Here is a 17,505-nt window from a genome sequence, read left to right on the forward strand (position 1 = left end):
AGTCCCAGGATGGTGAAGTGAATTGCCTGAAGTGATGATTGATGTGTTACCGGACAGGCATGTTAAAGACCAGCACTGCCTAGTTCTGCCTAAGATCTTCCACATCCTCTATGTCCCATATTATGAAACCTTATGGTTCACCCCCAACTGCAGGACAGAATCAATTCAAGCAGCCTGAAGTGACCATTTTGAGTGACATGATCAGACAATCCAATCCAAAGAACTTGATTTTTGCAGAACAAATAGATATCAATTCTCTGGGTATTTCTTAACCACCTGCAATTGACTGGTTAGAGTTATTTTCAGCAACCAGAAAAGCCCAGCATGTTCTGAATATAATGCCAGTGTCCAGCATGGTGCCAAAAATACAAACAGTGCCTCACAACTACTGCCTTTCTATTGTTGGATGGACTGACATTGTGTCTCCCAAGTGGCATAATCTATTTTTCAAAGATGACAACTACAACAGTCTTTGTAAAAGGTGATCATTTCAATGGCTAAATGAAGATTAACATGTTGGCAAAAGCAATTAGAGGTAGCATTTACTGTGCCCACACTTTGTTGCAGATACTGTACCTGAACCACCCTCAATTACTGCCCAGTTTTGCAGGTGAGAAGACTGAGGGTTAGGATATTAAGCAACCTGACCAGTGTGACACAGGTAATAAGTGACAGAGATCAGATTCAACACAGACTGGACAACCACTCCATCAGTCTGTCTCCTTCCCAGGGGTACTCTAAAACTGAGCAAAGAGGTCCCCAATTTAACCCAACAATGGGGGTAAACAATTCAGAATAATCACTCATTCAAGTAAATGTTTTTGGTGTTTCATTCAAACTATTATAGATTAACAAAGTGATACCTACAAAGGTTGTATAGACCTTCTGAGCTATGAGCTAAGTGGAAGAGGCTTCTAATTATCTCATTAAATGCTTAATAACAAATACATCCAAGGTACTTGGTGCATTTAAGCCATTTTTCTTTAAGATTTTCTGAAGATGCCTGTTAGTTTGTTGACATTCTAATAGTGGAGCTTGAGAAGCCACTGGAACTGCAGAGAGAGAGGGTGAAAGGGAACACTCTGCCTTGATTTCCAATCTTGCTGAGAATGGGCTGGGTCAGGCCTGTGCATGCAGTGTTTGGGATCCCCACTAGCCTCATCCACCCTGGGCTTGCCTTGACCACACTGATCCAGCCACATCAAAGGCTAAAACTGGACGGTGTGACAGGTCTTAGTCTTTGGGAAGAGGCATCTTCAGGCAGGAAGAATAGCTCTAGGACTGTCTACACCAGACTTAGAGAAATGAGTAAACCAGAAGAATAAGTGAGAAAAAAGGCAAAGGAAAAAAAGATTCTAGTCATAATTTATGCATCCATTGTTTTATGCATTCCCCCAAAATATATATGGAGTGCCTACTACAGCTCAGGGACTCTGTTAGGAACTGGTGAACAAAGCAGACATGTTCTCCAGCCATGAGGGGAGAGATGACTGAGAGATATGAGTAGGCCCTGCCTACTCAATGCCTTGTGCCCCTTTCCTTGCGCTGGCACTGGTGGATGAATCACGATTCTTCTCAGCCAAGCATGGTTACCACACTCCCGACACCAGCGATAGGTTTAGGGCTGGGCATGTGACACACTTCGGTCAATGACACATAAAGAGAAGTTTGCAAAGGGCCTTCTTGGAAAGATTTCCCTCCCTAATACACAGAGAATCACAGGAGGAGCCCCTTTTTGCTACCTGCTCTCTTCCTTCTTGTCTGAGATGATGTCCTGAGAAGACATGATGCTTGGTGCTGAGGCAGCCACATTGTAACCATGAGGGCAGTCATTACCCAAACTCTAAGGATGGAAGAACAGAAAGATGTACAGTGTGTGGGCCCTCAGTAATGTCAAAAGGTGACACATGTCAGAGTTCAGCAGCATGTGATCAGCTCAGGCAAGCCTAACCTTTCAGAGGATTTTCTGGGTGTCATATTTTGTACATAATTACAGTAAAGACAGATGAAAACCTGCAGTACCCATTTATTCCAGATCTACTTTGTTCAAGGCCATGGGCAAGGTGCTTTTCACAATATATTTTTTTCATTAGTACAAGCGAGACAACATGATGCTCACAGGAGTAAGGTGAGGCAGCCACCTCATAGGTACCCAAACCACCTGAAATTTCTTAATCCCCAGCGTCCCTTCCCCCTTCTGTCAACAGAACCTCAACTTTACCAACGGAAACCACACTCCATGTGGTTCTGGAGAATCATCAACCGTGATGTCCTGGCCCCCCTCCCACATAGCTGATGCATAGTAAGGCCTGAAAAACTATCCATGTTCTCCCTAAAGCACATTTGTCTTGTTCTCTTGAATATATATATTCAAGATACTTATTGAATTCATTGAATATATATATATATATACTCAATGAAAAAGTATCAATTTATCAATTATATATATATATACATATATATGTATATATATATATATAATTGATACTTATTGAGTTAATTGGGGTGGCATGGTTTAATAAAATTATGTATATTTTTAAAATCTGCTCTCTGCCCTGGCTGGTGTGGCTCAGTGGATTGAGCACCAGCCTGTGAACCAAAGGGTCACTTGTTTGATTTTCAGTCAGGGTACATTCCTGGGTTGTGGGCCAGGTCCCCAGTGTGGGGTACACAAGAGGCAACAACACATTGATGTTTCCCTCCTTCTTCCTCCCTTCCTCTTTGTCTAAAAATAAAATAAATAAAAATTTTTAAAAGATAAAAAATAAATAAAATAAAATAAAATCTGCTTTCTTCCTAAGACTTGACCAAATTAAAAAAAAAAAATAGACCATCTCTTGCAAATTAAAACCACAATTAGATACCACCTCACACCATTGAGAATGGTCATCATAAACAAAGCAACAAACAAGAAGTGTTGGAGAAGTTGTGGAGAAAAGGGAACCATAGTGCACTGTTGGTGGGATTGCAGATTGGTGTAACCACTATGGAAGACAGTATGGAATTTCCTCAAAAAGCTAAAAATGGAACTGCCTTTTGACTCAGCAATTCCACTGCTAGGATTATATCCTAAGAATCCTGAAACACCAATCCAAAAGAACCTATGCACCCCAACGTTCATAGCAGCACAATCTGCAATAGCCAAGTGCTGCAAGCAACCTAAATGTCCATCAGTAAATGAATGGATCAAAAAACTACGGTACATTTACACAATGGAATTCTATGCAGGAGAAAGAAAGGAGCTCCTACCCTTTGGGACAGCATGGATGGAACTGGAGAGCATTATGCTAAGTGAAATAAGCCAGGCAGTGAAAGACAAATACCATATGATCTCACCTTTAATAGGAACCTAATCAACAAAACAAACAAGCAAGCAAAATATAACCAAAGACACTGAAATTGAGAACAGTCTGACAGTGACAAGAGGGGAGAGGGGAGGCGATTATAGGGGGACAGGGTGAAGGATTTGCAGGAATAATTATAAAGGACACATGGACAACAACAAGGGGAAGGGGGTGGAAACAGGGGAGGGCATTGGGGAGGGCTGGGGGAAAAGGCAGAAAACTGTATTTGAACAACAATAAAAAAATATTTTAAAAAAAATAGACCATCTCTTTAAAAAGGCAAAAGATTTGTGCATTCTGAAGAGAAACCAGAGTATAGACCATCTCTTTAATGTCTTTTCTAGGAAAGCATTTATTCTGGTTAGGTTTACCATATAGCTAAGGTTGTACTTGGGAGACAAGCAAAGTGCCCATCTCCCAAAGGCCAAGTCTGTCACTACAGACCAGTTCTGGAGGGATGTGCACAAATGAGGAGTTAGAGGGAAAAGATGTGGGAGGGCTCTCGCCATTTGCACTTGTCAGAGAGATGTTATCAACAAACACAGACCCTGAGAACACAGATTTCCCTGCCAGAAAAATGGCGCACATCTTTAACATGGAAAAAAAAAAAAAATGAAGGAGTGAGCTTTCCCTAGAAAGTTCAAGAATATTTGCAATCTGTTGATGTGGCTTCCTAAAACCTGTTAGATTCACACTACTCAGATCATAGAGTACAGAGGTCAGTAAACTACAACCCAAGGGCCAAATCTGGCCCTTCCTATTTTTGTAAATAAAGTTTTATTGGAACATGGCCATCCCCATTTGTTTACATTATCATCTATGGCCGTTTTCACACTACCATGACAGAGTCCAGTCTTTGTTACAGAGATCATCTGCCCCACAAACTCTAAAATATTTATTATCCGGCCCTTCACAGGAAGAGATTGCCACTAACCTAGTTAACAATATCAGCAATTATTATCAGTTATTGAACACTTACATTAATGTTAGGCTACAGGACCTCTGAAGTCAGTACCCAACACCAGCTTTGCAAAAGGAAGGGAAGTGAGGCTTACAGATTTTGGTAATTTGACAAAAGCAACATAGACAAAGCAGGGGTTCTAGTTCAGACATATGCATTTATTTAACAAATATTTATTGAGCAACTACTATGTTCTGAGCATGTGCTAAGTGCAAGGAACACGGTGGTACCAAAATAAACATTGTAAAGTCTTTCCTTGTGATGCTTATGGTGGATAGAGAGATTGGTGTTAGATGGACAATCACACACACACACACACACACACACACACACCAGGATTAAAGCTCGAGGAGATTCAAGTATGTATTGAGGTGAGGGTGTAAAAGATGACGGTGTCAGAAAATTAGTTCTACTAGCTGATGTTAAGAAATATTGAGCTAACATGAACACATTCGCTCACATCTCTACACTCTTCTGGAAGAAGGAAAGCCCCTTCCTGGCTTGGGCACACACCCATCTTTCTGCATGTGCCACCTGGGTGACTTCTGTTTTCTTCTGGGTATCTCCAGATGGGCACAGCAGAGATGTGGGGGTGGAGGAGTGTTGACAAGATCAACTCCCAGGGTGTTTTTCTCCAGACCACACTATGACCCTGACTCCACAGGTGATCTCCAAACAACTCCAACCCACTTGAAAATCCTTGTAGACTGCCTTTGCCCCCACACTCTTCTCTAAGAACCATGTTAATAATGAGACTCATAGAATTTCACCTTCCAAAAAGCTGTCAGAGACAGGACCTCTCTCTGCCCTCACCCATGCCTTTTGTCCTCCGGAGAGGCAGCTTCATACATTGGCTAAGAAGGAAAATTCTGTCACCGGAATCTTGCATTTAAGTCCTGCTTGCCCAGCTCTGTGACCCTGGACAAGCTACTTAACTTCTTTGTGCCTCTGTTTCGTCGTGTGTAAAGTGGGGAATATACCAGTAGTTACATTGTAGGATTATTATGATAATCATTTAAGTAAATATACATAATGCACTGAACAGTACCTGGCATATAGTGAAATGCTCAAGGAATGTTAGCTCTTCATATTATGTAGTGAATGGGCTCAAGTATTTCAGTCAAGTCACATAGACAGAGGCAGAGTGAGAGATTCCAAATTCCAACCTCCTTTTCTAAATGCTAGAGCTGACCTGGGTCCCAGCCCTCTCCCTGCCTGCCTGTTGGGACCCACTGCCGCCCTTGCACTCACCCTGTTGCTCTGGCCTCATGGCAGGTGTTGTGATTGGCAGAAAAAGAGCTGCAGCTGGAGATGGGAATGGAACACGGTGCAGCAATGGCCAGAGAACCAGAGGAGGTGCTCAACAGGGAAGGAAAGGGAGGAAAGGGAGGAAAGGGCATGAAGGCCTAAGCAGCATTCTGAGTGAGGTCAGGGCTGCACTAAAGGAAAGGAACACCATGGACGAGAGAATCACTCTGTACCCCTCCCTTCAAAGAGATATTCTTTAACTCTTTTGTCATCCATTACATATAGGAAAAACAGAGAAGGTGACATATGCTGGCAGCCTCAGCCTCCCCTATGTCATGTGAAACAATTCTGCTCTGGTCCAGGTTTGCATGCCTTCCTGACACTAACCCCCATCCCTAAAAAGCAACTTAATGAGGAATTATTTCCACACTCCCAGCTCTGGTGGTTTGTCAAACATCTCTTCCATATAGCATGCTCACTGACAGAAGCAATGATAAAAAAAACTGATTTTCATATCAATACATTTCCAGTGATGTCTTAGTGTCTGTCATGGAGTCCATCCTCTAGAAACTTCCTGGCTGGACCATCCCTTAATTTGACAATCATTAGAATTCTCAATGCACATTTTTCAAGACCAAAGTAAATGGGTCATAACTTCAAAATAATGTCTGAAACAGTGGGGCTGAGCCAGACTCATGTACCAGGGGGAGCAGAAAATGGCTTTAATTTAACGGGAACTAGACCTTTGCTCCCACTTCCACCCAAACCCTCTTCCATTTGCTTTGCTAAGGGGCCTCTTTATCAAGATATTCTTTTTTTCAGGAAGAAGCAACTATTTAAGACATTAACTGGAAGAGAACTAAAGCTGAGAAATTAGAGCCAGAAACTGGATTTAATCCTGATTTCAAAATCCACTTTCATAGATACTATATTTTCCTCATTCATGAACTGGGAATAACTATAACCACTCTACAGATTTCACTGCAACACTTAAATGAAATAACATTCATAAAGTGCCACACAGCACTTGGCGTATTGCAATTGGTAGATAAAATTTAGTGCCTTTTAAATAAATAAAGGATGTAAGAGGATCTGGCAAACTTGGTTTGCCACAAATCTCTAAGCAACCAATCAGGAAGAATTATGCAGCTGAGATTCCTTGAAAACATTGCTCTCTGCCACCACCAGTCACCTCCCAGCAGCTGGCATCCAGGTGACATGCGTCCCTGATGCCCAGGACACCAGACACTGTGTTGGGTGACACAATAGAGTGGGTGAGCTGTACCTGTGACCTCTCTGAGGACAGTGTTCTTTCTTAAGACTGAGCCTCTGGCACAGTAATGGTCTTAGGGGGTGGGAAATAAAGAGAAAGGGTAGAAAAGATACTAGGTACCAACGGACAAACAATGGGGCATCTCTGTGGCAGCAAACAGCTGAGTAGCGGTCCTCTCTCACTGAGGGTCCCTTTATAGCCATGGGTGTCTTGCTCACCTGTGAGCCAGCCCTTGGACAAGATGACAACAATCAATAATGCATGTTTATTGAGCACCTACTACGAGCCAGGCAAATTGCTAAGGGTTTCTCATATAATACTCTCTTAAAACTTCCTCCCAATCCTGATAATCTTCATATTACAGATGAAGAGCTAGTCTCAGGGAGGTTAAATCAATTGCTCAGGGACAGTGTCAAAGTCAGGAACCAAACCCAAGGTCACTCGTGCTATATTGTACAGCTAGTAACACATCAGAGCACTTACAGTCCAACAGATGGTGACGACAATGACTAAGATGATGAGACAGTCATGGGTTTATGGAACGGTACCATGTGGTCATCCTTTTCTCCTTTGTGCCCTTCACTGAACCCCTCCCCTCATCTTTACCCCCTACTGGGATCACCAACTGACCGTCCTTTTTTCTTCCCCCATTCCAGGTTATCTTTTGGAGGTGACTGACAGTTATGAGGAGAATTTCTCACAATTCAGAGGGAATTGCTGAAACTTTTAGGACTCACCGTATTCCTAAGAGGAAATGCAGCTGTAACATTCTGTATAGAGAGGTCTGGTTTCAGTTCATTATTTGTCACTATTTACACAACCTTGGCCAAGCAAGTCACTTGACTTCAGTGAGCTTTAGTGGATAAACAATACCTGTCCTACAAACACATCACATTCTTGGAAGGGGGCTGTGATGTCACCTCTTCCTACCTTCTCCTCTCACCAAATCCTTTCTCTGGAGAGATGCTGCTTCTCCTCTGTTCCCCCAGGTGTAGTCCGCAGTCTAAAACACCTCTTGGAACAACACCTTCCCAAGATGAGGCTTAGCTGGTGCCCACTGTGTCCTGGGGAAGTCCTTTCCTCCCTCAGAGCACAGCAGAACAGTAGACTCAAGTCCTCAAACTTGAGTGTGCATCCACAAACACAGGAAGGGGAAGGCTGCTGTGCCCACCTCCAGAGTTCCTGACACATAGGTGTGGGATTGAGGTCAAGACCCCACATTGCTAACCATTTGCTGATTGATGCCAGTGTGGCTGGGGAGGACCCCTTTGAGAACCACGGGCATTATCCTGGTACATAACAAGTATTTGCAGAGTCAGGATTAAGCGCTCAAGCCTCCTCGAGTCAATCTCCAGCTCTTCTGCTTTCCAAATGTGCAATCTTGAGCAAGTTAATCTCTCCAAGCCTCAGTCTCTTCATCTGTACAATGGATATGATAATGATGCATACTTCACAAGGTGATTGCAAGACAGAGTGAGCTCCTGAGGGAGAGCCTTCAGTAAGTGCTCAAAGTTTGCAAGTTGTTATGATTCAAGGAGTTCTAAAGCCCTTGGTCATTTAACCTGTATCTTCTCACTAAGCTCTGCTTCTCAACTCCCAGAAAAAAAACATCTGTTGTCATTACTGAATGTGTCTGCATCCCAGAAGCTGCCCAGAGATGAAGTCACGCTTCAGAGCAAACTGGTAATTAGGTAATGACAATGAGCCAAATATGCCCAATCCCTGCCTGAGCTGGTGTCTGGGAAAAATTGAGGCTTCTTAGATTCTCACTTCAGGGAAAGAGCTCAGGATGTGGCATCAAAAGCTCACAATTTGGATCCAGGCTCCGCCCATTTCTGGGTAACCTTAGACAACTTCAATGTAATCCCAGAGACTCCGTTTCCTCATCCATTCACAGGGAGAATAATATTCACCTCACACTAAATGAGCTGCCAGCTTGTGGTCCCTTTATAAGCTGTGGTCCTCCTGGTTGTGAGAAACCCAGCAGCTACCTAAATATTTGTGTCCTTTTCTACTCCAGGCAATTAAGGTGCCACCACCGATAACCTGAGCCCAACCCATGCTCCCTGCCCCCTGGCTGTGCTGCCATCTGGGTTCTGTTACTTAATAAACCCTCATTTCTGAGAAAGGCCAGGTCATGCCACTTGATTCATTCCCTGGCCTCAGCCTACCATGTTTCCAGGGAATGCCATCAGTCTATGAACCCAGCCAGCTAGAGGTCATTCCAAGAAAGAAACGTTTAGCAAAGGTTGGGCCGAGTCATGGTCAGCTAAAGCCACAAAACCCACAACAAAGGTTCCTGATAATGTGTCTATTTTCCTTCTTCTTCTCTGTTCCTCCAAGTAGTCAATTTTGCCAGTTACTTGACGTGCCTTGAAAGAAAGTCCCACAGGAAAGCACCGCAGATTGTTTTTATCATTTTGTTCCATTTCTCCTGTTTGCTTAGGGAGCCTGGTAAATAGCTTTGTACAAACAGAAACCTTTTGAAGTCTATTGAGTTCTCTCCTAGGACACTGACACCTGGATCTTAAGGTCTCTGTGTAGGTGGAGAGAACACTTTGGAATGAAACTTCCTGATCAATGGACATGTAACCAAAATGAGAGAACACCCACAGGCCACTTACTCACAGCAAATGTTGACTGAGTGCTTCCTGGACAACAGTCACAGCTCTTGGGCGTTGGGGATCTAAGAGAAAACGAAGCAGAGTCTCTGTCCTCACCAATCAATACCTAATCAGGGGACACTCTAGATAACACAAATAATTAACTGCAGAGTATTTGGCCAATGCGCACGGGCTCTTTTTAAAGACATATTAGTCAAAGGATGAGTGCAGGAAGGAGGACAAGACCACATGAAGATATCCACCTACTCGCTTTCTTACTGTGTCAGAAGAAAATTATGATGGCACAGATCCAGAAACAAATGTGTTTCATCTAGTTCTTCTAAATCGGCTACACTAGACAAGCTATTTGTGTAGTTATTCATCTGCTCATTGAGGTAACAATGTACCAGGTATGAGAGATGGAGACATGAGTAAGTCTAGTGCCCTCTCCTTCAAGACTGTTCAGTCGAGTGGGGACAGGTAATTACCATTCAATGATGAGTTAGAAGAAAGCAAGGATAACCAGGTACAAGGGAAACCAATCGTATACAGCCTGTGCCATGTGTGTCTTACAATGTGGCTGATGCATACTGATGCCATTCCCAGTGCTTTACACACATTCGTGCAAACTTCACAACCCTGCCACAGTGGGTAATATTATAAGCTCCATTTTACAGATGGAAAAACTGATCCACACATATATTAGGTTGTACAGTTAGTAAGTACCAGATTTGAAGAGGGAACCCAGGTGGTTTTTAACACTGTATGTTGCCTCTCCAATTAAACTCTACAATGAGCATTTACTTAGAGGTTTGGTGACGGCTCAACTTTGCTATCAGCCTAGATCATCCTGCCTTACAAAAGCACCCAAACATAAAACTTCTTATCCAATGGAACTTATTCCAGGTGTGGCACTCCAGCAATAGTTTTTCTCAGGATTGGGTACCAGAAGGGTTACTGGCCTCTGTGGGCAGCGGCCAGAGAAGCAACGTCGTGTAAAACAAAGATAATAGAATGGAGGGACAAAAAAAGTCAGGTTCCTACTCCAACTTTGCCTTTCTCTGGCCATGTGATGTCTGATAAGTTGTTGGTCCTTGGCCTCCCTTTTCAGTTCCGTGGGGACATTGACACCAACCTCAGGCCATGTTTTGAAGGGGTCGGATATAAGTGGCTTTTAAGTTGCTATGTGGATGCTTTATTTTTTTATTATCATTATTGATTCTATCATCATCGTTGTTGTTGTCATTGTCTTCAGAGGCTTGGCCCACAAACATATCAAGATGTTTTTGGTGACTGTGAGTTAGTCTGGGAGATCAGAGTCCCAAGCCCAAGGTCACCTATTCAGTCATAGCCAAAAGCACTGGAGAAGACAAGAACCTGGCAGCGTTTGGGTCCGGAAGGAGACATCAGCAGAGCTTGCTGACCTGGTATGAACCAAATACTCTGAACAGGCACTTTAAAAGACCCACAGAACTTTGCCATCTTAGAGTGGCCACTCTGCCCCACTGACCTTCACTGAATTACCACACCCAGCCACTCAGTTACTCCGTGTGGAGCACCGTGTCACCGCCGTTAGCTAAGGGGCTAATAAACTCTTTATCAGCATCATTGCAGTTTTATAGCCTTGTCCCTACTGTGTTGTACTTCCAGGGTTTCTTATCTCCCTAACCCAGTTCACACAATCCTGGCTCTTTTCGTTCTTTCTGCTACGCTGTCCAGGGACCTGGCTTTTCTTGCCCGCTCCCATGCTTGACCTGGACTGGCACTCTCCACAGCCTTCGCTCCAATTAATTCTCTGTTTTGTTTGATTGCTAGCCAAAAGCCAGGAACTCCCTGGGTTGTATTCCTGGTTGCTCAAATAAATAAACCTAATGTTAATTTGTTGCCCATTGATTACGATTAAGTGCAGAGATGTTGTAACCGGAAATAGTAATGTTTTTCTAGGAGCCCACAGTAGCACAGCAGTGGTATTGGGTTTTGTTTTGCTTTGATGGACTGGGGAGAAGGGGATGCCCCTTTTTTAATGTCCATTATCTCATTTGATTCTCCCAAACACTTGGCAAAGTAGTAAGGACAGGAATTATGATGTGTATTTCATAGGGATGAGGAAACAAAGCTCAGGGAAATTAAATCACTTGCCCAAGGCCACACAGCTCAGAAGAAGCTAACTGCGGCTAGAACTCAGTCAACCTGACCCCCAGGTCGGCAAAACTTGGGAGTGGCTCCATTTCCCATTATGTCATCATGTGGGATAATAATAATAACTTGTTTTCATAGACAATTTCTGGGTTATCCAGAAGGCTTTCCATGGAACAGTAGCTGTGTAAGATGCACCATAAGAAGAAAAATTCTGTGAACAAATGTGTCAGTAACGTGCTATATATTATATCCCCCTGTTAGAAATTCACTATATTGATTAGTTGTGAAAGCCTCTGAGAAGTCCTGCTGTACAGGATTTAAAAGTTTTTGACTCAGAATTGTCCAAACACATTTGACCATGAGGAGGTAGGGGCAAAAGCAGAGAGACTATGTTCCAATAACTCAGGGAAGAGACTGGGGTGTTTGGGTGAGTAGGAAAGGCAGTAGTGGTGAGAAGAAAGTGGATTCTGCACATGTTACAGAGGCAGAGCCAACCAGGGTTGCTGGTGGATAGGATGTGAGGTGTAAGAAAAAAAAGAGGAGGCAAGGAGGCCTTGAAGATTATCAGGTCTGAACAATGAGATGAAGAGAATGGTCACTACCTACAGGAAGCTCTCCTAGATTAACAACACCAACATACCATTGTAGCCTCTTACTGCAACAGAGCCCTTATCTTCAGAGATTTCACAGTTTAAGATTTATCTTTGTTGATAAAATTTTTGATAATAACTGAGCTTATAATGTTTTTACTTACTAAAATTAGCCCTCCATATTGGCGGGTTCTGCATCCATTGATTCAACCAACCGCAGATCAAAAATATTCTAAAAAATAAAAGGTTATATTGTTGTTAGGTTTAACTACACGTGGACCATGTAGGCTTATAATAGTTGCCTATAATGAACATGTACAGACTTTTTAGTTGTCATTATCCCCTAAACTATACAATATAAAAGTATTTACACAGCATTTACATTGTATTAGTTATTGTAAGTAATCTAGAGATGATTTAAAGTGTATAGGAAAATGCACAGGTTATATGCAAATGTTATGCCTTTTTTAAGGGACTTGAACATCCGCAGATTTTGGTGTTCTGGCAGATGCTGGAACCCATCCCCCCATGGACACCAAGGGACAACTGTACTTTGTCCCCAGTGTCTATGCTGCCGTAGGCATTCAATAAATATCTGCTGAATAAATGAATAAACAGAGACTTGCAAGCAGTAAATGCTTAACAAATTGTTGCTCCCCTGCTATTAATCAGTCTAGCATGCAGGTTCTCTTAATATTTCGAATCAATTTAGTAGACAGTGGGGAGTTGGAGGGAAGTGGACAAGGGGTGACTGTTAATGAGAAGGAAAGGATGGTCAGAAAACCCAGTCTTAACTTGAGCCCTGTGTCCAGGGCTCTTTTCCCTTCTCTGTGTCCAGCTCTTTCAAATCCCATTCCACAAGGGGTAGGATAATTTGATTTTCATCAGCCCTGCACCTTGTGGCCTATGAGTCTCCGTGGAAGCTGTGGCCTGTGGTCTTGCAAACGTGACGTGAGGCACTGCCCGAGATAGACCACATCTGATTGGACGCTCCACCATCCAGCACTGCTTAAGCCCTTCAGGTACACAGAAAAGAGGGATGTGATGGGGGCTGGGGTTGCCAGGAGTGCTTCCTGAAGGATTTCCTTCTTCCTCCTTTCAAGAACCTGAACTAATAGATGGTGATATTTGTTGGAGGGGAAAAAATCATGTTTGGTTTTCATCACACCCAGTCCAACTGGCAAGACTGCAGTAGGACTTGAACATGTCCCTTTCCACCTCCCCAAAGGCGTTGGGCAAAAGCCCCTTGATCTTCTAGACCTCACTATTCTCTGAACCTTGCTTTGCACATCTGAAAATGCCTTTCTTTTCTCACCAGTTAAGCATACGCAAAAATACACTTCCCATCTGCACCTTTCTTGAAACATTCTCCCTAGAGGCTGCTGTCGGTTTCCTGGAAGTGGGCAGCTTGCATGCCTGGTGGCCTCACCTCGATGCATTGAACAGGTCCACGAGATTGCAGGGGCTTACTCTATGATGGATTTCCCAGAGAAAGCTACTAGGCAAGTGAGTTTTGGTTCCAGTTCATTCCTTTCTGTTTTCCACTTGGTTGCCCAGAGTGAACACCCACCCTGAGAGATTCTCCCCTGGGGCCCATCCATTCCATCACTGCTTGCCTGCCTTGGTGTCGATGTTGTAAGGTCCCCCAGTGCTGAGGCCCTGCTGCTTTCTTTGCCCAGAAGAGGTCACTACTTGATTAAGAAAACTAGTAGTTTTACCCCAGCCCCCAGCCCCCCACTCTCATTCAATAAAAAGTTCTCAGTAGTTAATAACCAAAGCCCAAATGGCCACTTAATCTTTCCTAATGTTTTCAGCATTGATTTTATTATCATTGGTATTCTAAAAAAATTCATAACACCATGTGGTGATTATCACCTCATCAGTCTTTGCAGAGATCTCAGCATGACAATCATTTTATTTCCTCCTCAAACTGACCCTCTGCTACTACTTAGCCCAGTTTATAGATGAGAAGAAGGAAAGACAAAGAGATAAACTGGCTTATATCAAGATGATCCACAGCAATGATTGGATGAGAACCCATGTCTCCTGATGACAAGTATTGAAAGAAAAGGCATCAGAGTTGCACGGGCTGAGTCTCCTTCCTAAGGCAGGAGTGAAAGACTGGAACATAGTAAGAAGTTAAAGGGAGAAGTACCATTCTGTGAAGACAGACAGACAACAGGCAGGCAGGTGATTTCAAAGCCAGTGGCTGAGCCAGAGGAGAGTTTAACATTCTTTTCATCTCCAGGATTCCCAGAAGGTAAACAATGGAAACCAAGCTGCAAAGACAATGGCAGCAGAAGAGCCCACCTAGCCATCATGGGGATGGGATCAAAGATCAGGCCAATGCACCATGGATTCTTTGTCATTGAATGAAGTGCCTGAGATATGTAATATGTCATTCTGAGTTCTTGCTTTCAAGTAACATATGGAGAAAGAATGGGAGGGAGGGGGGCAGGTAATGATTTACTTGAAGTTTAGCAGAGGCTCCCAGCAAAAAGAGGTTTAGAAAACAAGGACCATCACAGTCTAGATGATTAAAGAAGAGGAAGTTCAACAATGATCTTGCAGGAAGAAGAGAGCATGTAGTTGATGCCATCATCAAAGCTGTCTTAGTTGTGAATAAATTCTAACTGACCATTTAGCCTTGGAACATAGATTCAAGCTTCAGAATTCCAGAAACAAAAATCATACAACCCAGATCTTACATCCAAGAAGTAAAGTCACAGAGCGATCTAGTGGACCTGGCCCTGGACATTTGTTCCACTCTGGCAGCTAAGAGATGATGTGGGAGCCTACAGTCTCTGGCATTTGCGCCAGGGCAAGGCCACTACTCTCCACAGGACTACAAAAGAAGATATTCCTTAACAACAAAAGAGGAGATTGGATGCTGGACAGCTCCGAAACTGAAAGTCTATGATAGCCCACCACAAATGAGTTTGATGCCCATCCAGTTACAAACCTAATAGTTCTTACAAAGAGTCCTAGGAGATGTAGGGTACTCCAGCATTCATGGTCAATATTGATAATATCTACATTTAATAAGCACCAGCTTGAATTCAGCAAGGTAATAATATATATACATACAATATCACATTAATTTTCACAGCAGCCCTGCAAGGGGGGTTATTAATTGTGTGTCACAGAAGAAGGACATGAAACTTGACAAGGCAAGGCAACTTTTCCAGACTCACAGAGTTTGTGGTTAGAATTATGACCCAGATCTCGATATGCATGCCAAGCTGCCGCTCTTTCTGGTATCAGGTACCGTTCTCTCCAGGCTAGAACATGTAACCCTGTATTTCTATACGGTTTTCTATACGGCTTTGATGGAAAAGGGATAAAGACCCCATGGTGGCATCTGACGTCACTCTCAGAAATGAAAAGGAAGCAATAAACTACTGAGATAATTCCAACAGTGCACCATTTCCCATTTTTATGTTTCATTGTATGGCTCAAACAATAAATTAGAAAGTGTTTGATGAGCAAGATGCCATATTAGGTCCTATGAAGAATGCAAGAATGTGTAAGCCAAAATCTTTCTCTGTTTTCATTCAAACACCTTGAAATCTCATTGTCTATCTTGAAAAGGAGACTAGTAATTTGAATTATATTGGTTCCGATATTAAATGACAAGCGTCCTGAGGTGGAACAGTGAGAGTTTCACAAAAGAGCTAACATCTGAGCTGCCCCCACTGAACATCAGGGTTGAACAAATGAAATGCAGGTGTGGGTGTGGGGGGAAGGGACCTACCTAGAAGGGGGAATGGTAAAAGCAAAAGCACAGAGACAATGTGGAGACTGGTCCAGCTAGAGCTGAGAGCTGAGGATGTCATGTAGTGAATTAAAAAGCAGGTTGGATTTTGAATTCTAGGTAAAGGGGTTTCACATTTCTATAGAAAGTGATGACAGTCTGCGGGAGGAACTTAAACTAGTTAGAGTCATGTCGGGCACCGATTATAGTTCTTGGAGTCTAGCATGTATTTGATACATGTTTGCTAAGTGAGTGAATGAATGAATATTATGTGTAGGATGTGCTGGCAGAGAAGGAGTGCGGCAGAAATCAAGGACACCAATTAGAAGCCTGTTGCAATAGCAGTCTGGGTGATGTAAGTAGAAATAGAAAAAAACTTGAAAGCTTGGAAGCAATGAAAACAGACATCAGAAAAAGAAAAGAATATTCAACTTACACATTATTGCCTGAGCAGTATTTCACAGCAAAAACAGGGATGGAGGTGGGGAGGAATCTTCTAACAGCGTCCAAATTTAGGAATCCGTAATGCTATACCAGTGGAGCTCCATCAAGATGCTCAGCTGTGTCTCTACAAGTCCAGAGGTCTAGTCAGGAGAAGAAAAGAAGAAGCAGAAATTTAAAAACAGGATGTAAAAATACAAAAACTAACACATGTTAAGCTTTGGAGCCAATGTTTTGCCTTCTTGCTTACTGGGTGTTTGATATTCAGTTTACGAGGGGTGAATGAACAAACAGAAAAGGAGGTCTTACCACACCCATTTTGCAAACAGGAAAACTGAGGCTCAGAGAAGCCCAGTATCTCCCAGTGGCTTGTGGTATTTCTGTTGCCCCATCTGGCAGAGAAGAGAGGAGGAGAAAAGAGAGAAATAAAAAGGAAAACACAATCCTAGGAAATCTCTTCGGTAGGTGCTGTGCCATGTGGGGATCCTTGGTTGAACCCACACTCAACTCTTCTCTTTGCCATTCATCTGCTCACCTGGGAGGATCTGCAGTGAACGACAATCCACTTCCTCTCCTGCGAGTCAGCAATTTTCTTTTTAAATGCAGAGAGACCACATATTCGTGGTTGGCATTTTTTAACAAGGCTGTGTTAGGTCAATAAACACCCCCTTTCTCCATTTCTCCTCCCTGCACCCTTCACTCATCAAATTCCAGCAGGTGCTAGGAAGCCCTCACCCAAGCCAATAAGCCCCAGAATTACATACAGCCACAGTCATTCTCATCAAACAAGGTCTTACGACTGGGAACAAGCCCCATGGCTTCAATAATTTGGTTTCTTGGCAAGAGTTACAAATGCTGAGTTCCCCTCCCTGGCAGTGGCAGAAACCTATGAGAAGTCATGGATGGGCGTTCCTGTGCTCAGCACTCTTCTGCATGACACAGGGTTTACCAACAGGGTGACAGGGCTTTCATAAAAGCTTTATGAGCCACAGTCACCTGCATAAAGACAGCTGTAATAGAGGTTCAACAGAAAGGTTGGCCAGATTCCTTCCTGTGTCTCCCACATCTTGGGAAGATCCAGCAAGTTATACTTCTTCATTATTATTCATTCAGACCCACTGAGTTCTGCTGGCATGTGGAGAATGATCCAGA

At 43.1% G+C, this 17,505-nt stretch overlaps 1 long non-coding RNA gene across 2 annotated transcripts in view; it reads right to left on the minus strand.

Annotated features, from left to right (window-relative positions):
• Positions 1-17,505, minus strand: part of LOC123480905 (uncharacterized) — an 82,776-nt gene that overhangs the window by 53,896 nt on the left and 11,375 nt on the right. For both annotated transcript variants that reach the window (XR_008427572.2, XR_008427571.2), the window contains exons 2-3: positions 16,349-16,496; positions 12,323-12,390 (exon numbers count right to left, since the gene is read on the minus strand). This is a non-coding gene — a long non-coding RNA (uncharacterized lncRNA). The remainder of the gene's footprint in view (positions 1-12,322; positions 12,391-16,348; positions 16,497-17,505) is intronic.

Source organism: Desmodus rotundus, chromosome 8 (assembly GCF_022682495.2).
Source record: "Desmodus rotundus isolate HL8 chromosome 8, HLdesRot8A.1, whole genome shotgun sequence".
In the NCBI taxonomy this organism is placed as follows: Eukaryota; Metazoa; Chordata; class Mammalia; order Chiroptera; family Phyllostomidae; genus Desmodus; species Desmodus rotundus.